This window comes from Macrotis lagotis, chromosome 2, assembly GCF_037893015.1.
Source record: "Macrotis lagotis isolate mMagLag1 chromosome 2, bilby.v1.9.chrom.fasta, whole genome shotgun sequence".
NCBI lineage: Eukaryota > Metazoa > Chordata > Mammalia > Peramelemorphia > Peramelidae > Macrotis > Macrotis lagotis.
Window position 1 is genome coordinate 55,795,032 of NC_133659.1, and position 21,664 is coordinate 55,816,695.

General features: G+C 34.2%; 1 long non-coding RNA gene across 1 annotated transcript in view; it reads left to right on the plus strand.

Annotated features, from left to right (window-relative positions):
* The window catches only part of LOC141511003 (uncharacterized), a 111,311-nt gene that overhangs the window by 23,436 nt on the left and 66,211 nt on the right, over positions 1-21,664 (plus strand). Inside the window, exons 2-3 of the long non-coding RNA XR_012475231.1 lie at positions 629-738; positions 2,834-2,949. This is a non-coding gene — a long non-coding RNA (uncharacterized LOC141511003). The remainder of the gene's footprint in view (positions 1-628; positions 739-2,833; positions 2,950-21,664) is intronic.

The window sequence follows — 21,664 nt, forward strand, 5'->3', positions numbered from 1 at the left end:
GTATGTATAAAGTAACTCACTTAGCCCACTAAGTCTTCAACCTGTCTAACCCTCTACTCAATCTTTCTGTCGGCCAGTGTTTTTAAAAACCACTGCCTTACCTTTTACCTTTCTACAACAAAATACCCATCTCTCCTCTCCTCTCTTCTATATGTATTTCATATACTATTACAATGTAAACCCCTTGAAGACAAATAGGGAATACCTCCTCCAAATAGTGGTATATATAGTACTTCATACAGCACCTACATCAGAGGATCTGCTTAGTACATTTTTTTATTCATTCATTCATTCATTTCTAAGTAACACTGGGTCTGGAATCAAAGAAGATCTGAGTTCAATTTTAGGCTCAGACACTAACTATGTAAACCTTGGGAAGTCATTTAACTTGTTTCTGCCTCAGTTTCTACATTTAGTAATTTAAGATAATAATCGCAACTACCTGCCAGGTATTTGTAAATAATTTTCAAACTCTGTAGCTCATAAAACTACTGTTTTCATTACCTATTTATAATCATATTATGATGTCAGAATTATTAGTTAGAGGGTAATAAACATTACTCTTCATATTGCCATTGCTTCCTACCTTTAGCAACTCTTGAAAACTTCCCTATTTCTCCTCCTTCAGGGTGGACCTCTTCTCCCATGAGTCCCCTTCTCTTCAACCTGCTCTTCTTATCCTTCAATCCCTTGCAGACACAGCTTGTCTCTTAATTTGTTTTAGATGTAAGCATGAAGGTGAGTGTCTGTGTGTGTGTGTGTGTGTGTGTGTGTGTGTGTGTTTGTTTGTGTGTGTGTGTGTGCCTGCCATGTGCTATGGATTTAAATATGGCCAACTTTCCACTCTATAAAACTGAAAGAGTTTTCAAAATACATGTGTTGACTTGTCATCATTGGTGATGCTGCTTTGCTTCCTGCCTTTCAGTCGGTGAATGAAGAGCCAACATTGAGCTGTCAACTTCTGGCCAGTTTTGCTTGCAACTTTCCAGGCTTTGCTAATATATCATCATTGGAACTCAAGTCAAAACTCAGGGTTCATTAAAATCCTCTCTTTCTCATCTGCTTTTTCGTTGCCATATCTGGTTTAAAAAAAAAGTCATCAACACATTTGCATCTTAAGCTCCAAATCTGTATTTAAAACACTGAGCAGAGTCCCTTCCACGCTGACAGCTTTCTTTTTAACTTATCCCAGCCTGGGCTATGCAGTGTGTGGTATCTTAATTTGCAGGATATGTGCACTGGCATCATGTTTAATTAGGCTCCGATGTCAACTTTCAATCTCACACAAACCACATCTAATGAAATATCCACAGCACTTGGCTTGGGCCTGACAGATCTCCTGCTTAAAACCTGCTCCCTTTCACAGAGTTGGTGAAGAAAGCTGCTCATGAACAAGAATACAGGGGCCTAATTTTATATTCTAGACAGCTTTTCCACCATAAGCACAAAGCAGAGCCAAGTGATGTAAGGAGGAAATTGTCCAGGAGTCCAGGTGTACCTCATTTAAAAAAAAAAGCCGGACTTCTGAAAAGTTTAATTCAATGAAAATCAATAGGTATTTATTAAATACTTATTATGTGCAAAGGCCTGTGTTAGGTATTTGGAGGACAAAGATAAAATATGGAGTAGATGAGAGGTTTCAGATAGGAGGCCCACAAACTACAATACTATAAAGAGCTGCCCAAATAAAATCGAAATGTAATTGGGATGCCCATTAATTGGGGAATGGCTAAGCAAGTTATGGTACATGAATACTATGGAATATTACTGTTCTATAAGAAACCATAAATGTCTGGACTCTATGGAAGCATGGAATGGATTACCAGATCTGATGCTGAATGAAGGGAACAGAACCAAGAGAACAATGTACATATTAACAACAACATTGTGTGATGAACAATCTTGATGGAAGCAGCCCCTCTCAACAGTTCAGAAAGCTGGGACAACCATATGGACAATGCTATCCCATCCAGAGGAAGAAAAACAAAACAAAACAAAAAAACCCATCCCTTCAGCATCTGATGAAAAGTTTATAAAAATTATCTCTTATGTATCTCTTTCCCTTAATCCTAATTCCTGATATCAAAAATGACTAATATGTAAACATGTTTATTCAAAATATGTATGTACAATGCTAGACTGATTGTTCACCACTGAGCAAAGAGGGTGGGGGTGGGAAGGGAGGGTGGAAGGAAATTTTGTAACATAAAAATATATGGATGAAAATAAACAAACAAATAAATAAATAATTTTTTTAAAAAATGTAATTGGGAGATATTCACCAAAATAAGTAAAAATACCATAAACATAGATAACCCTAAAATTTCAAACTAAGTCAACATATGGGGACTAATAGCTGTCATTTCTATTTGGGTTGGATAGCAGTGAAGTAGACTCTGTTATTAAGGCCTTTCTATTATCTTATATAAAACAAATCGTATTGTCCACAATTAAATTTTATCTTTTTTCTTTTATTAATATTTTCAATTCTATTTTCTTAAATTAAAAAATAAATTCTTAAAATTGATAATTTTTAAACTTTTTATTATATTTTGAACTCCAAATTCTCTCCTCCCCAATTCTTCTTCCATACATTGAAAAGGCAAGCAATATGATAGCCATTATTGCATTATTGAACCCTTGCTTGAATGAGTATTCATCTGACAATTCTTTATTAAAAGTCACAATGTGCAAAAAACAATACAAATCATAGAGTTAAAAAGAGAAATTTTTATTTGTTTTTTAACTTTAAGTACCATAATAACTAGTAGAGTGAATGATACAATATAAATATAATTAGAGAGAGACAAATCTGTCTTTGTTTTTCACCAAGGAGAGTTGAAATGACTTCATAGAGCAATTGACATTTAAAACGGATCTTAAAGAAGGCAGCGATGATAGGCTAACTTCATTCCAGAGAGAAGGTACAGCATGGACAAAGGTGTGGAGGTAGGAAAGTGTAGCCTATTATTCAATATTCCAGTGGAAGTAATAGAAAGTGTATATGAAAATAAATAGTATGAGTTAAGAGTGGAAAAAATGGTTGAAGTCAAATTATGGAATGTCTTGAAAGTCAACTGAATGACTGAGATTTATTCAAAAATAAATATTGATCCATTAAATATTGATTTAACAAAGGCATCTACATGGCATAGTAATAGAGTTCCAGATCTAGAGTCAGGAAAATCCCTTTTTAAATTCAAATTCAGCCACAAATATTTCCTAGCTGTGTGATTTGGGGCAAGTTCTTTGACCCTGTTTGCCTCCATTACCTCATCTGTAAAATGAGCTGAAGAAGAAAATGGCCAACTGCTTCAGAATCTTTGCCAAGAAATCCCCAAGTGGCTTAAAATCAGGAAAGCTTATGTTTGCAAATTCAAATTCAGCTTCAGACATTTACTAGCTTGGGCAAGTCACTTAACCCTGTTTTCCTCAGTTTGTCCATCTGTAAGATGAGCTAGAGAAGAAAATGACAACCCACTCCAATATCTTTGCCAAGAAATCCCTAAGTGAGATCATGAAAAATCAGGTATGACTGAACAATCTTAAATTTTAGTGAGATTAATTGGGAAAATGATGCCCCTGGTGTTGTGAAAGATTAAAGGCTAAAGGAAAAATAATTGATAGAAGATGAGAGGGATAGATACTATCATGGAAAAAATAAACATTAACTTGCCCAGATTTCAGATGATAATGGAGGATACATAGATCTGTTATCCTGTGGTCATAAAGAGTCAGAGACAACTGAATGACTGACCAATACAAATCTGGATGAGGTCTTCAGGATAGACTGAAATAGAGGAGCTTGAAAGAAAAAAAGATTAAGTAAAAGATGAATTCAATCATTCAGATGTGAAATGATGAGGGTGGTGGCCATGGGAATAAAAAAGGAATACAAATACAAAAGACATTTCTGAGGAAAACTCAACAACATTTTTGTGGCTGATTGTATAAAGGATATGACTCATTATGACTACAGAAGAGTGTGGAAGTGTCTTGGAAAAAAAAAAACATTGGAAGAGGGAGCTAGTGTGTGGAAAATGAAAGCCCAATTCACCATTGGCTACACATAGCTATATCTCCTTTTTGGGATAACTTAGGCACGAGGAAAGAATAATTTAATTTGTTCACAGTATTACTGTTGTTTGGGGAAGGGGCAAGAAGCATTATACCCTAACTAGTAACACACAAAAATTATTCATTGGAATCAGACGGAAAACAAAAAGACACTCTAGCTTCTTCCCACTTAACCCTGAGTCATGGTCTGTTCTGTTAATATGTGACTGGGTTATGTATGATAAATACATATACCTACACACACACACATATATATACAAATATATTTATGTTACATACACTCACAAACACCCATATATATCCTGCTGATGAGTAGATTGTCTTTAGGGCTCCTGTGAGGTATGTAGAGAAATTTCTGGAATAGCAGCCAGGACTGTATCAACTTTTGCCAACTGATATGATGAATCTCTGTCTATGAACGATGCAAGACCCATAAGCTGATAATATTCTTTCATCAGATTTTGGGTTCCTGCTCGTTGAGAGTGGGGACTCCTTGGAGCACAGTCCAGTGTTCTTACAGATCTCTCTTAATGTTCCACACCTACTCAAAAGGAAGATGCCATTCTCATGATCATCTAATTACATATATAAAATTAACATGCAATATGACTGTCAAGAATTAAACTGTTCAAATAAAAGGAAAACAGGATGATCCCACCCAAAGCCCAAAGAGGATAAGACTTGGCTTCAGACAATTTTCTTTCTTTAAGGAGCAAAAAAGGTGTGGCTGAATCATCTTAACCATATTAGGCATCACAAGGGCCTAGTCTAGAATTTATGAGCAAACTATCCTCTTTTGTTGTAGAGAACAAATGTTTGGAGCATTGCACACAATGTAAACCAGGATATGTTCTGTGTAATTTCTCTGATCTTCTTAAAAATTTCTTTATTTTATGGGTTGATCTTTTGGGTAGAGGGAAAAAAAAAAGCAGGAAATCATTTGTAAAGGAAAGTAATTCTTAAAAATCCATAAAATGTGTTTTTAAAAGAAATTCTCAGTTCTGCAAGCTATTGTTAGTGAAAACTCTGAATTTCTGATTTAAACTGTATTTCCTGGTGATTGTGACCTCTGGGTCTCATTCACATTTTTTCTTAATCCATCATCTCAGCTGCATGCTCCATCTCCTACCTTCTGACTAGCTGCCTTTGTTAGTATTAAGGTTCGGGGGTCTAATCCACATTATTTTAGGTCTGTAGCCAGTTAGAAAAGGACTCAGGGACCTGATGCATACTACAAGTGGACAAATCCTCTTCATTTTTTTTTGAATTCATATAACATTTAAATTTTCCTTCAATATACTATCTACCCTAATGGGGTATCTTAATGGATAATGGTTCCCTTTAAACCAGAGAAATACCAAACACCTCTATTTGACCTTAAGAGGAAGGTAAACCAAAATAAAAACATTTCAGTCACCAAGATTCTTCATTAACCAAATGAATTTCAGCATCTCTTCCTATGTAGCATCTTTAAAATTTTTCTTTTATTGTTCTATTTGTTCCCTTTCAAACCAAATGGGGACATGGAAGGATAAAACATTTGTGAGATTCTTGATCTCTCTTTAGTAATTAGGGGGAAATGAAGAATATAATATCTGCAAATGAAGCATTGGTCCATTGAGGTTGTATCTGTCACACAATCATTTAGGAATCAGGACTTTAAAGTCTTCTGTCATCTGATTGCTCCAGCTACCTCTTTCCATCACATATCTCTGACAGGGCTGCTTATTCTGTTCCTTGATGTTTTTCTAATCACTTCTAGGTTCTTTTCTCTACATTTTGAGCATCAAACCTCTATTTCCCAACTTTTATACCCTTATTGATAGTTTAAATCAGAGGCCCCTGTCACTCAGTGACTCACCTTTTACTTTAAAAGGTAACCACTCACCAAATTTCCTTTAAGAAACTGACAGCTCTTCAATCATTCCTCAGTCTCCAAAGTTCTTATTTCTCATATTTTTAATTTTATTATCAAGCCTTAAAACAATCATATTTAAATAAACTAAGGGATTATAGCAACCTGCAGCATTATTTTTAAGACTGCCTTCTTATTTTATCTCTGAAACTGTCTTTTCATACTTACGTTTTCCAGTTTTTACTAAATAGAAGTATTTTCTGTCCCTTTAAGCCATTAAACTTCATAAACAATAAAGAATCATTCTATATCTTTTCCAAGGCAATATAAGCCTTAATCTTTATTCCACAGTTCATTTTCTATCCAAAATTATTTAAATACTTTCTGGAAATTCTTTCTTAATTCAGATATTTTAGCAGTTTTTTTTTATTAAATTAAATTCTTTTCTTATTTCTTACAGGCATCAAAATGTTCCTCTAAAACAAAACAATATCTTGTATCCTTTAATCCCTGAAGTAACTAATTATCTCTCACAAAACAAGTACTTGCTCTCCTCTCTGAAAGTATAATATATTAAAGGGATATTATTTTACAGAGAAATATGACACCCAGAACTGAAAGAACACAGGTAATATAGAGATAGGCATAACTTCCCTCATTCTGAGCAATATCTCTTAAAAAAGGTAACAATAAAAACAGAAAGAAAACAAAAACCTCAGCTCTAAAATTGATTCAGCATGGTGCTTCTGTGTTTCTAATTCTATCACCCAAAACCCTAACTCTCCCTATACACAGATACTACCAAATTGTTTAACTTTCCCTGACTGATAAAAGTAACTGATTGATTTGGCAATGAGAAATATGTTTTGTGTGTTTGTGTATAAACTAAGGGATCTAATACATAAGAAAAAGAAGTCAATACAAGAAGTGACTTTGTATACTTCTCTGACTACTCAGGGCTGATTGTTTTACTGTGTCCTAGAGAACTGTTGAAAGCAATTTCTGAAATCTGTGGATTTCCTTATTTTTGTAAGCAAATTATGAAGTTAGTGACTTTATCAGTCATTTCAACTAAAATTTATCTGCTATCATGAAATTTCTCAAAATGATACAATTGTAGGGGTGGTTAGGTGGTACAATGGATAGAGCACCAGCCCTGGAGTCAGGAGTATCTGGGTTCAAATCCAGCCTCAGACACTTAATAATTGCCTAGCTATGTGGCCTTGGGCAAGCCACTTAACCCTATTGCCTTGCAAAAAACTAAAAAAAAGATACAGTTGTCAATGTTTTTCTCATAGTTTGGAACCAATGCTTGTTTCCTAGATCATAATTCTGGCTTTGGAAAAGACCCTGGTCTACTCTTTAGCCATAAAGTTACTTTGCCCAGCCCATGGCTAAAGGTAGAAGTTAGGAGGCATGGTGTATAGTGAGCTGGATCTGAAGTCAGGCAGACTTATCATTTTGAGTTGAGATTTAGCCTCAGACACTTCCTAACTGTTTGACCCTGGGAAAGTCACTTAACCTTATTTGCCTCAGTTTTCTCATCTATAAAAAAGAGCTACAGAAGAAATTGGCAAACCACTTCATTATCTCTGCCAAGAAAACCAAAAATGGAATCACAAAGATTTGGACTAAAAAATTGCTGAACAATAACAAAATGGCTAAAAAGTTGATGCCATAGTTTCTGACCAGGATTCCCTTATCACTAAATCCCAGACCACAAGCTGGAAGCACTGTCACTCTTAGCTCTCTTTAATTTGGGTATGTTTAAATTAAGGGACTGAAAATTGACCATCTTTGGTTTCCCTCTTTACTCAAATATCTGAGGTGATAAAAGTTATGAATGACTGGTGATGTCTTGCCCTCTATTTACTAACTTTTGCTGTTATTTAATTCTGTTTCAGTAACATTAGAAAAGGAACAGGAAAAACTGAGACTTGAGGAGAAATTGGTCAAGATATACTTTATATACATGACCTTAAGGACATTCTATTCCATACAAACAGTCAGACAGTCAGACAGCTCTTCTCTTTTCTTGTGATCAGGCAGTTCTCAAGATCACCTCCAGGCTTTTAGATAATTTCTTCTGGAAGTATTCCTCATCTCTCATTTCCATTATTGCACATCCTATTCCTCCTTCAAGACCCAGTTTAGTAATCCTTCCATCATCCTATGTTCTTGGACCACAGGCATTCCCAATGACCTTTCCCTCATTTCAGTAGATTTCATTCTGTTGATGCCTTTTTATTCTTCTCATGTGAGTTGACATAATTGATTGTGCTAGTTTTCATTTCTTGTTTTGTTGATAAGCTTTCCAAGAATGTATCTCTCCTCTCCATGAGTAGATTATAAGCTACTTGAAGTCAGAAACTGCATTATAGGCTTCTTTTTTCTACATAGCACCTATCTGGAGAAGTATCTATATAGAGAAGTTGGTGGCAAGTTTATGTTAGACTGAAGTCTTGTGGAAGTACATAGTATGGGTGAATGGATGGGAGGGAAAACTGAGTAGGAATATCTGAGAGAGATTTTCAGAGGAAGAAAATATTCTGATAGGCAGGATAAGAGGCTGCTCTACTCACACTATCTTTTCTATTTGAAGTCCTTTCTCTTTCCCCTCATCTTTACTCCTTCCAGTTTTCTGCACATCCTTCATCTCTTTGGAAAGAAAACCACTCCCTCTTCCCATAAGCTGCCCAAGACTTGGACCAGGGGCTGTTGGAGGGCCAATACCACCTAATGTACAGGGTAATGGGGGGCACCAGGTGATGAATGAATGCATGTAGAGCAAGGTAATAAACGGGAGCCTCGGTCATGTAATCTTCCATTAAAATGAAATGCATACCAGGCACATGGCATTTCTGCAGCTTGTACCCTCTCCCACAGAAGATCATGAATAAAAGAGGGAAGTGTACTGCTGACAGATGCCAGCATGCATAAAGGACACTTGCTATAAAGGCAAAGCTCTGGCTAACAGATGGACTAAAGATGTGAGATGCAGGAAGATTTACCAGTCTAAATAATTCAAGGGAATGTCGTATGGCAAGCCAGCACTTTTCGAAGGGAGCCAGCAGAAGGTACAGATGGAAAGGCAGGCCAGGCCTTTCCCACAAACCCATTAAGAACGGTACTTGTCTGAGAGGCAGTATGTTGAGGAAGGCACCAGGAGAGACTGGCAAATGGGAAATTTGCCTCTAGAGCTTGTCCCGCAAGGTCAAAAGCAGAGTTAATGGTGAGGAGTGTGACTTTTGGTGAGCCAGGAGGGGCTTTTAGCTGCTTTATCTTTCTGCCCTCCTCCAAAAGACCCCCTCCCCATTGTAACCTTAACTTTCCATCCCCTCTTATGTGAAGAGATGCCATTGGGTGTTTTTGAAGCCAGACAATGCCCCAGTGATCATGCTGGCAAGATATTAGTGTGTTGTTGCCTTTCATTCCAAATGAGGCATTGTTAGAACTGTGGTAAAAGTTTAATTTTTAGGTCCCTAAGAGAAATTTTGCAAAGGGTCCCTGCCTGGCCAGGTCACTGTCTTCCAGAATGTATTTTCACCCTCTGCTAAGTTTCAGGGACACTTATTTTCTATCTGCTCATTACAAAATTAATCATAAATTTCATCAATCTCAGGAAAATTTATTTTATAAAAAGGCTAAGGACTAGAGCTATGATTTCATTGTTATAGGAAATGACCATGTGAGAAAACTACCTCTACCAAAGCAGCTCAGCATCTTCTCTTCAACATATAGTTTTAAATAATTAATTGCCCAAAGTTAAATATTTGTCCATTGTCACATAAATATCAAATTTAAACCCATTTTTTTCAGCCTTTGAGGTCACCTCTAGACTAGATTCTCTCTCTCTCCCTCTCTCTCTCTCTCTCTCTCTCTCTCTCTCTCTCTCCTCTCTCCCCCTCTCTCTCTGTCTATCTCTCTGTTCTTTTTCTCTGTCTCCCAATAGAAATTGATCTAGAAATCTATATTTCTATATCTTATATATTTATATAACCACAGTAGATATATAATGAAATCTCTCTCTCTCTCTCTAACAGATATATATGAAATTATCAATAGCACTTTACAGACACATACACAGTACTATCTTCAACATTATTTCCATGTATTATTACTGTTTTATGTTCAAGTCCTATCTTCTCAATTTGTTTAGAAGATCCTTGTGTGTAGACATTGTGTGTCACTTATTTGTAGCTCCCTTCTCCCAAAACTCAAATTTCACCTGGAAAAGGACCTTGCTCAAAGAAGCTTCCTAAATGGTCTCCCTAACTTTAGCTCATCTCCCTCTATTAGTCCTTTATGTAATTACCTTTTGCATTTTTCTATTGTACACCTCTGATCATTTCATTTTTAGTTTCCCCAATAATGCCTCTTCATTGTATATGAACAAAATCATTTGCCTGAGCCTGGTTTTCAAGGTTTCTATAATTAAAATATTCCCAGGTTCATCTAAAACTACTCCCCAGATCATTGCCAAATTGCAAAACCTACTCACTAAAAAAAAATGTTTTTTTTTTCTGCCTTAGTTCAAGCTGTTCCATCCACCTGGGATTCTGAATCTATAAACATCTCTATTCCAATATTAGCCATCCTTCAAGGTTAGTTCACATTCTATCTCCACTATGAAGTTGTTCCTTAGCATTTATATCTCCTTCTCCCCTAGCTAGCAATGATAATTTTCATTTATGAAATTGCACAATATTTTTTAAATTTCATTTTTTCTAAGTCATATGTAAAAATAATTTTGACATTCTTTTTTTAAATTTTGTATTCCAAATCCTCTCTCCCTCCCCTCCCCCATTGAGAAAATAAGCAATTTCATATAGGATATTCATGTGTAGTCATGAAAAGTACATTTTCATTAAAGTCATGCTATTAAAGAAAATACAGGAAAAAAAGAAAATAAAGAAAAATATTTGGGATAAGACTACATCAATTCTTTCCCTAGGGATGGATAGCAGTTTTACTTAAAAGTCCTTCAGAATTTTCTTGGATTGTTGTATTGTTGAGAATAGCTAAGTTATTCACAGTAAATCATTTTATAATATTGTTGTTCCTTTGTACAGTGTTCTGGTTCTGCTCATTTCAATTTGCATCAGTTCATGCTAAGTCTTTCTACATCTTTTTCCCTTTTTTGCAAAGATAGTACTTAATATTCATCCTTTTGCAAGCTTTTGAGTGCCATATTTTTATTCTACAACCCTCCTTTCCCTCCTCCCTCCCTATGCCAATGAGCAATCTGATATAGGTTATACATGTATGATCATGTACATGTAATATATTTTCATACTAGTTATGTTGTTAGAGAAGAATTAGAACTGAGGAGAAAAGATCATGACAGAAAACAGCATAAAAACTTTTTCTTTCCCTACATTGTATTTTCCCCATATATATTATTCTTTTTCTTCTCCCCTTATCCCTCCTCACCATTGTTTTGCTTTTGATTGCTACCTTGCTTCTCAATATTCTTATCCCTATTCCTTTTACTTTCTTGTAGAGTAGGATAGATTTCTAAAGCAATTGGGAATGTATATGATCCCCTATTTGAGTCAAATCTGTTGAGTAAGATTTAGTCAGTGTTTGCACTCTTCCTTCTTTCCCTCCACGATAATAGGTCCTTTGTAGTTCTTCATATGGTGTTAATTATCCTCAAATGTTTTTACCTTCTTCTCCTAGTATAATCCTTTTTATGTTTAATTGATTTTATTTCTCTGGTATCCCCACCCTCTGTCAAAGTATACTCCTTTCAACTATCCTAATAAAAGCATAATTCTCATAAGCCATAAGCATTATTACCATCATGACCAATTTATACCTTCATCTTCTGACCAAGTACCCTCCCTCCAAGTGTCCCAATAGAAATGCAACCCTCATGGGTTTAATGTGCATCATCACTTCAAGATCATATATTATACCCACACCCTCTGTATAATTATGTTACTCTCAATTGACCAAAGAAAAATACAATTTATTTTCCCATTTAGTCTTTCCTTTAGTCTTATTGACTAACATGTTTTTCTTAGACTTATTAATTTTTTCTTTCCATTTACCTCTTTATATATCTTCACTCGTGTTAAAGATTATATTTTCCATTCAGTTCTGGTCTTTTTATCAGCTGTTTGAAAGTCCTTTATTTCATTGAATATCTATCTTTTCCTTGAAAGATTATTCTGGATTTTGCAGGGTAGGTGATTCTTGGTCATAATCCAAGTTTCTTTGCCCTCTGGAATATCATACTCCAGGTCCTCTGATCCTTTAATTTGAAGTTGATGAAACCTGTGTAATACTGACTATGTCTTCCTAGTATTTAATTTGCTTCTTTTTTAGCTTGCAGTAGTTTCTCTTTCAGTTGAGAATTCTGTAATTTGGCTATAATCTTCCTTAGAGTTTCTAATTTGTGATTCCTTTGTGGCAGTAATCAATGGATTATTTCAAGGACTATTTTGTATTTTTTCAAGGATATTAGAGCAGTTTTATGATAATTTCTTTCATGATATTGTACAAACTCTTTTTCTAATTGTGGCTTACAAGTAGAATAGTAATTCATAAATTATTTTGTCTGTATCTGTTTTTGAGATCAGTCATTTTTCCGTAAGAGGTACTCTATATTTTCTTCATTTTTTCAGCCTTTTGATTTTGTTAGATGCAAGTTTGTAGTACTCATAGACTCATTTGACCAATTATAACTTTTAGGGCTTAATTTTCTTCAGTTAACTTTTGTATTTCTTTTTCCAATTGATTGACATTCTTTTTTAGAGGAATTGATTTTGTTTTCCATTTGACCAATTTTACTTTTAATGTAAGTTTTCTTCAATCAAGTTTTCATAATTCTCATGTATGACTCTACTTTTCTACAATATTCTGCTTCCTCTCTTCTTTGGGTTTTAAATTTTTTTTATCTATTCCAATAGATTTGTGACCAATTCAAAAACTCCTGAGTCTTTACATGTAGGCATTTTGATACTGCTTTCCTTTTATGAAATGGCATTTTTATTGTCCCTATTAGAAATGTAACTTTTTATTCTTTGTGCGTATATATGTGTGTGTGTGTGTGTGTGTGTGTGTGTGTGTGTGTGTGTGTGTGTGTGTGTGATGTTTGCTCATTTTGATAGTTCAACTCTGTTCCTACCTCAGATGGGGCATGCTCCCAAGTTTTTTGTGCTGATGCTGAGGATCTGTGCCCTAGATGACTATTTGCCTATACCATTTCAGGTGCTAGTAGTTTCCCCCTGCATTAGGGTAGTCAGATCCAGTTTTGCCTGTTGCTCTAGCAACTAGGGTTCAAACTAGGGTTTGAACTTAGTCTTCCAAATTGGGTTTGGGATCCTCATTACTACTCTGCCATACATTGACTTGCTTAATCTAGACCTGAGATCCACAGTGGCTAAAGAGTCTCCTGCTGGTTTTCTGTATCTCTCTCTCTCTCTCTCCCTCTCTCTCCTAGGCTTGGCAATAAAATATTAGAAATAACAAGGTTACATACTGCATAAGACACTTTTTTAATAAAAAAAATTGAAGGCAATAGACTTTGGTCTTTGTTTAACCTCTTCAGTTATTTCTCTGGGTACAGATGGTATTCTCTATCACAGGTACTCTAAAATTGTTTATTTTAATTAATAATTTAATTAAATTAATAATTAAATGATTATTGTATTGATAGAATGAGGAAGTCCAATAAGATTGATCATCATCCCCATGTTGCCATTAGGGTATGCAGTGTTCTTTTGGTTCTGCTCATTTTGCTCATCATCAGTTCATGCAAGTCTTTCCAGACTTTTCTGAATTCCCATCCTACCTGGTTTCTAATAGAACAATAGTGTTCCATAACATACATATACCAAAGCCGTTCCCAGCTGATGGACATTCACTTGATTGCCAATTCTTTGCTCCCACTAATAGGGCTACTATGAATATTTTTGTACAAGTGATAGTTTTACCTTTTAGCGTGATCTCATCAGGGAATCAACCCAATAGTGTATTGCTGGATCAAAGGGTATACACACTTTTATTACCTTTAGGGTATAATTGAAAGGTTGGATGAGTTTGCAGTTCTACCAACAATGTATCAATGTTCCAGATTTACCACATCCCTTCCAACATTGAACATTGTCCTTTCTGGTCATATTGGCCAGTCTTATAGGTGTGAAATGGTACCTCAGTGATGCTTTAATTTGCATTTCTCTAATCAGTAATGATTTAGAACATTTTTTCATATGACTATGGATAGCTTTGATTTCCTCATCTATAAATTGCCTTTGCATATCCTTTGACCATTTGTCAATTTGAGAATAGCTATTTTTTTTTTATAAATTTGACTCAATTCCCTCTATATTTTAGAAATGAGTCCTTTGTCAGAAACACTAGCTGGAAAAATTGTTTCCCAATATACTACATTTCTTTTGATTTTGGTTACAGTGGTTTTGTTTATGCAAAAGCTTTTAAATTTAATGTAATCAAAATTATCTTATGTGTTTTTAATGATGTTCTCCATCTCTTCCTTGGTCATAAATTGTTTCCCTCTCCATAAATCTGACAAGTAAACTACTCTTTGATCTCCTATTTTGCGTATAATATTGTCTTTTATGTCTAAATCCTGTGCCCATTTTGATCTTATCTCGGTAAAGGATATGAGATGTATGTTTACTCCAAGTTTCTGCCATACTAACTTCCAATTTTCCCAACAGTTTTATCAGAGAGATTTCTTATGCCAGAAGCTGAACTCTTTGGGCTTATCAAGCAACAGATTATTATATTTGTTTCCGGTTCTCTTTTTTGCACCTAGTCTATTCCACTGATCCACCACTTGTTTCTTAGCCAATACCAGACAGTTTTGATGACTGATGCTTTATAGTATAATTTTAGACCTGGTAAGGCTAAGCCACCTTGTTCTGCACTGTTTTCATCAAATCCCTGGATATTCATGACTTTTTTGTTTCTCCATATGAATTTAGTTATAATTTCTTCTAGTTCATTAAAGTAACTTTTTTGGAAATTTGATTGATAAGACACTAAATAAGTAGATTAATTTAGGTAGAATTGTCATTTTTATTGTATTAGCTCATCCTATACATGAGCACTTGATATTTGCCCAGTTATTTAAATATGGTTTTGTTTGTGTGAAGTGTTTTATAGTTGTTTTTCATAAATTTGCTGAGTCTGCCTTGGCAGGTAGACTCCCAAGGATATTATACTGTTTGAAGTTACTTTAAATAGATTTTCTCTTTTTAGCTCTTGATGGTGTATCTTGCTATTAATGTATAGACATGCTGAGTAATTATCAGAGTTTATATTATATATTGCAACTTCACTAAAATTGCTAATTTTTTCTAGTTGTTTTTAGATGATTTTTTAGGATTCTCGAGGTATATCATCTGTAAAGAGTGGAAGTTGGTTTCTTCTTTCTCAATTCTAATTCCTTCAACTTCTTTTTCTTCTCTTATTGCTGAAGCTAACATATTGAATAGTAGTAGTGATAACAGGCATCCTTGTCTTACCCCTGATCTTACTGGGAATGCCTCTAACTTATCCCCGTTGCATATAATACTTGTTTGATGGTTTCAGATAGATACTGCTAATCATTCTAAAGAAAATGATCCATTTACTCTATGTTCTCTAGCATTTTTAGTAGGAATGGCTGTTGTATTTTGCAAAGACTTTTTCAGCATCTATTGAGATAATCATATGACTTCTATTAGGGTTGTTATTGATATAGTCAATTATGCAAACAGTTTTCCTAATATTAAACCAACCCTGCTGGGTTGGTTCCTGGGATAAGTTCTGTGATAAATCCTGCTTGGTTATAGTGTGTTATGCTAGTGATAACTTACTATAATTGCTTTGCTAAGATTTTATTTAAAACTTTTGCATCCATATTCATTAGGGAAATTGGTATGTAATTTTCTTTATCTGTTTTGACTCTTCCTCTTTTAGGTATCAGCACCATAATGGTGTCATAGAAGGAATTAGGCAGAGTTCCATCTTCACCTATTTTTCCAAAGAGTTTATATAGAATTGGAATCAATTGTTTCTTAAATGCTGATAGAATACACTTGCGAATTCATCTGGCCCTGGAATTTTTTCCTTAGGGTGTTCAATGATAGGTTGTTGAATTGCCTTTTCTGAGACAGGGCAATTCAGGTATTTAATTTTCTCTTCATTTAACCTGGGCAACTTATATTTTCATAAATATTCGCCCATTTCATTTTGATTATCAAATTTAATGACATACAGTTGGGCAAAATTGTTGAGTTCACCTTTTTTTCATTTATGATACTAGTAATTTGGTTTTCTTCTTTCTTTTTTAAAATCAAATTATTTCCCTAATTTCTTCCTCATTGGTGGTGACTTCACCTTTCTCATTTATGATGGGTGTAATAGCAGGAAATGATTATAGTAATCTACTGTTGGATAAACCCAGAGTTCAGCTATTGGGATTAATAACTCTCTCTTTGATAAAAAAGCTGCTGGGAAAATTGGACGTTAGTATAGAAGAAACTTAGATTAGACCAACACCTCACACCCTATACCAAGATAAGATCCAAATGGATAAAGGATTTAGACATAAAAAACAATACTATAAGCAAATTAGAAGATAAAGGACTAGTTTACCTGTCAGATATATGGAAAGGGAAGCAGTTTATGACTAAGGAAGTGATGGATAACATCATTAAAAACAAACTAGATGATTTTGATTATATTAAATTAAAAAGGTTTTGCACAGACAAAACCACTCCAACCAAGATTAAAAGAAATTTAGTAAATTGGGAAACAATCTTTACAACTAATGTTTCTGACAAAGGACTCATTTCTAAAATATACAGAGAACTGAGTCATATTTTTAAAAAAAGCTATTCACCAATTGACAAATAGTCTTAGGATATGCAAAAGCAATTTACAGATGAGGAGATCAAAGCTATCCATAGTCATATGAAAAATTGTTCTAAATCATTACTTATTAGAGAAATGCAAATTAAAGCTTCTCTGAGGTACCACCTCACACCCCTCAGACTGGCCAATATGACCAGAAAGGATTAATGTTGGAAGGGATGTGGGAAATCTGGAACACTATTACATTGTTGTTGGAGCTGTGAATTCATCCAACCTTTCTGGAGAGAACTTTGGAACTATGCCCAAAGAGCAACAAAAATGTGCATACCCTTTGATCCAGCAATACCATTACTGGATCTATACCATGAAGAGATTATGAAAAAGGGTAAAAGAATCACTTGTACAAAAATATTCATAGAAGCCCTGTTTGTGGCAGCAAAAATTGAAAATCAAGTAAATGTCCTTCAATTGGGGAATGGCTTAGCAAACTGTAGTATATGTATGTCATGAAACACTACTGTTCTCTTAGAAACCAGGAGGGATGGGAATTCAGGGAAGCCTGGAGGTATTTGCATGGAATGATGCTAAGTGAGATGAGCAGAACCAGAAAAACACTGTACACCCTAACAGCAACATGGGAGCAATGATCAACAATGATAAACTCACTCATTCCATTAGTGCAACAATCAGGGACAATTTGGGGCTGTCTGCAATGGAGAATACCATCTGTATCCAGAGAAAGAACCGTGGAGCTTGAACAAAGACCAAGGACTATTACCTTAAATTTAGGAAGAAAACTGATAACTTATTGTCTGATCTTTCTATCTCTTATACTTTATGTTTCTTCCTTAAGGATGTGACTTCTCTCTCATCACACTCAATTTGGATCAATGTATACCATGGAAACAATGTAAAGACTGACAAATTGCCTTCTATGGAGGGGGGAGAGAAGTAAGATTAGGGGAAAAATTGAAATACTCAAAATAAATAAAATCTTTAATAAAACTTAAAAAAACTAAATTAAATTAACCAAAGGCTTATCAATTTTGTTTTTTTTCATAAGACCTACTCTTGATTTTATTAATTAGTTCAATAGTTTTCTTGATTTCAATTTCATTAATTTTTTCTTTAATTTTTAGAATTTCTAATGGGGGTTTTTAATTTGTTCTTTCCCTAATTTTTTAGTTGCATGTTTAGTTCATTGATTTCTTCTTTCTCTATTTTAGTTATTTAAGCAGTTAAAAATATAATATATCCCCTCATAACTGCCTTGGCTGTATCCCATAAGTTTCAGTGTGTTGTCTCATTATTGTCCTTATCAAGGATGAAATCATAAAGTCTCTCTATAATTGTTGTTTTATGCACTCATTCTTTTTTATAATTTTAAAGATTTTATTTATTTTGAGTTTTACAATTTTTCCCTTCATCTTACTTCCCTCCCTCCACCCCACACAGAAGGCAATTTGCCACTCTTTACATTGTTTCTGTGATATACATTGATCCAACTGGAATGTGGTGAGAGAGAAATCATATCCTTAAGGAAGAAACATAAAGTAAAAGAAATAGCAAGGTCAGACAATAAGATATCATTTTTTCCCCTAAATTAAAGGTAATAATCCTTGGTCTTTTTCAAATTCCACAGTTCTTTCTCTAGATACAGATGGTATTCTCCATTGCAGATAGCCCAAAATTGTCCCTGATTGTTGCACTGATGGAATAAGCAAGTCCATAAAAGTTGATAATCACCCCCATGTTGCTGTTAGGGTGTACAATGTATTTCTGGTTCTGCTCATCTTGCTCACCATCAGTTAATGCAAATCCCTCCGGGCTTTCCTGAATTCCCATCACTCCTGGGTTCTCATAGAATAATAGTGTGCCATGACATACATAGACCACAGTTTGCTAAGCCATTTCCCAATTGAAGGACATTTACTTGATTTCTAATTCTTTATCACCACAAACAGAGCTTCTATGAATATTTTTGTACAAGTGATGTTTTTACCCTTTTTCATCATCTCTTCAGGGTATAGACCCAGTAGTGGTGTTACTGGATCAAAGGGTATGCAAATTTTTTGTTGCCCTTTGGGAGTAGTTCCAAATTTCAGAAAGGCTGGATGAGTTCACAGGTCCAACAACAATGTAATAGTGTTCCAGATTTCCCACATCCCTTCCAACATTGATCCCTTCTGGTCATATTGGCCAGTCTGAGAGGTGTGAGGTGGTACCTCAGAGAAGCTTTAATTTGCATTTCTCTAATAAGTAATAATTTAGAGCAATTTTTTTCATATGGCTATGCATTGCTTTGATCTCCTCATCTGCAAATTGCCTTTGCATATCCTTCGACCATTTTTCAATTGGGGGAATTAAATTAAATTAAATTAAAAATAAAATTAAAAAATTTAATCAGTTCTCTGTATATTTTAGAAATGAGTCCTTTTTCAGTAATACTAGTTGAAAAGATGATTCCCAGTTTATTACATTTCTTGTGATCTTGGTTAGAGTGGTTTTGTCTGTGCAAAAGCTTTTTAATTTAATGTAAACAAAATATTCTAGTTTGTTTTTAGTGATGTTCTCCATCTCTTCCTTAGTCATAAACATAGTCATAGATCTGACAGGTAAACTACTCCTTGAACTTCTAGTTTGCTTATAATATTGTTTTTCATGTCTAAATCCTGTATTCATTTTAATCTTATCTTGGAATAGGTTGTGAGGTATTGGTCTAATCTAAGTTTCTTCCATACTAATTTCCAATTTTCCCAGCAGTTTTTTTTATCAAAGAGAGAGATTTTATCGCAATAGCTGGACTCTTTGGGTTTATCAAACAGCAGATTACTGTAATCATTTCCTGCTATTGCACCTAGTCTATTCTACTGGTCCACCATTCTATTTCTTAGCCAATACCAGACAGTTTTGATGACTGATGCTTTATGATGTAATTTTAGATCTGGTAGGGCTAAGCCACCTTCTTTTGCACTTTTTCTTCTTTGAATCCCTGGAAATTCTTGACTTTTATTTCTCCATATGAATTTACTTACCACTTTTTCTAACTCATTAAAGTAATCTTTTGGAATTTTGATTGGTAGGGTACCAAATGAGTAGTTTAGTTTTCTTGAATTATTATTTTTATTATTTTAGCTTGACCTATCTATGAGCAGTTAATGTTTGCCCATTTATTTAAATCTAATTTTATTTGTGCAAAAAGTGTTTGATAATTGTTTTCAAAAAGTTTCTGAGTCTGCCTAGGCAAATAGATGCCCATGTATTTTATATTGTAGGAGGTTACTTTGAATGGGATTTCTCTTTCTAGTTCTTCCTGCTGTATCTTGCTAGTCATATATTAAAAAGTGGAGGATTTATGAGTATTTATTTGCTAATTGTTTCCAGTATGTTTTTGGATGATTTCTTGGGATTCTCTAGATATACCATCATGTCATCTTCAAAGAGTGAGAGTTTTGTCTCTTCCTTCCCAATTCTAATTCCTTCAATTTCTTTTTCTTCTCTTATTGATGAAGCTAACATTTCTAATATGATATTGAACAGTAGAGGTGATAATGGACTTCCTTGTTTCACCCCTGATCTTATTGGGAATACCTCTAACCTCTCCCTATTGAATATAATGCTTGTTGTTGGATTCAGATAGATACTGTTTATTATTCTAAGGAACTGTCCATTCATTCCTACACACTCTAATGTTTTTAGTAGGAATGGATGCTGAATTTTGTTAAAAGCTTTTTCAGCATCTGTTGATATAATCATATAATTTCTGATAGGTTTGTTGTTGATATAATTAATTATACTAACAGTTTTCCTAATATTAAATGCACCTTGCATTCCTGGGATAAATCCTACTTGGTCATAATGTATTATCCTAATGATAACTTCTCGTAATTTGCTTGCTAAGATTTTTATTTAAGATTTTTGCATCTATATTCATCATGGAGATAGTTCTATAATTTTCCTTCTCTATTTTAACTCTTCCTGGTTTAGGTATCAATACCATATTGGTGTCATAGAAAGAGTTAGGCAGAGTTCCATCTTTCCCTGTTTTTCCAAAGTGTTTATATAGAATTGGATTAAATGTTTGATAGAATTATTTGTGAATCCATTAGGCCCTGGAGACTATTTCTTAGGGAGTTCAGTGATTGCTTGTTGAATTTCTTTTTCTGAGATAGGGTTGTTTAGGTATTTAATCTCTTCTTCACTTAACCTGGGCAACTTATATTTTTGTAAACATTCATTCATTTCACATAGATTGTCAAAATTATTGGCATAGAGTTGGAAAAAATAATTCTGAATTATTACTTTAATTTCCTCCTCATTGGTGGTGAGTTCACCTTTTTCATTTAGGATACTAGCAACTTGGTTTTCTTCTTTCTTTTTTTTAATCGAATTGACCAGGGAGTTCTCAATTTTATTTTATTTTTTTTAAAACCACCTCTTGGTTTTATTTATTAATTCAAAAGGTTTTTTTGCTTTCAATTTTATTAATTTCTCCTTTAATTTTTAGAATGTGTAATTTGGTATTTAATTGGGGAGTTTTAAATTGTTCTTTCTCTAATTGGTTTAGTTGCATATTTAGTTCATTGGTTTCCTCTTTCTCTAATTTATTCAAGTGAGCATTTAAAGGTATGATATATCCCTTGACAGTCACTTTGAGTGAATTCCATAGGTTTTGTTATGTTGTTTCATTATTGTCATCATTTAGGATAAAATATTTAATTCTTTCTATAATTTGTTGTTTGATCCACTCATTCTATAAAATGAGGTTATTCAGTTTTCAATTAGTTCTGGGTCTATATCACCCTGGCCCAATATTGCATATGATTTTTATTGCATTATGATCTGAGAAAGTTGCATTCACTATTTCTCCCTTTCTTCAATCGATTATTAGGTTGTTAT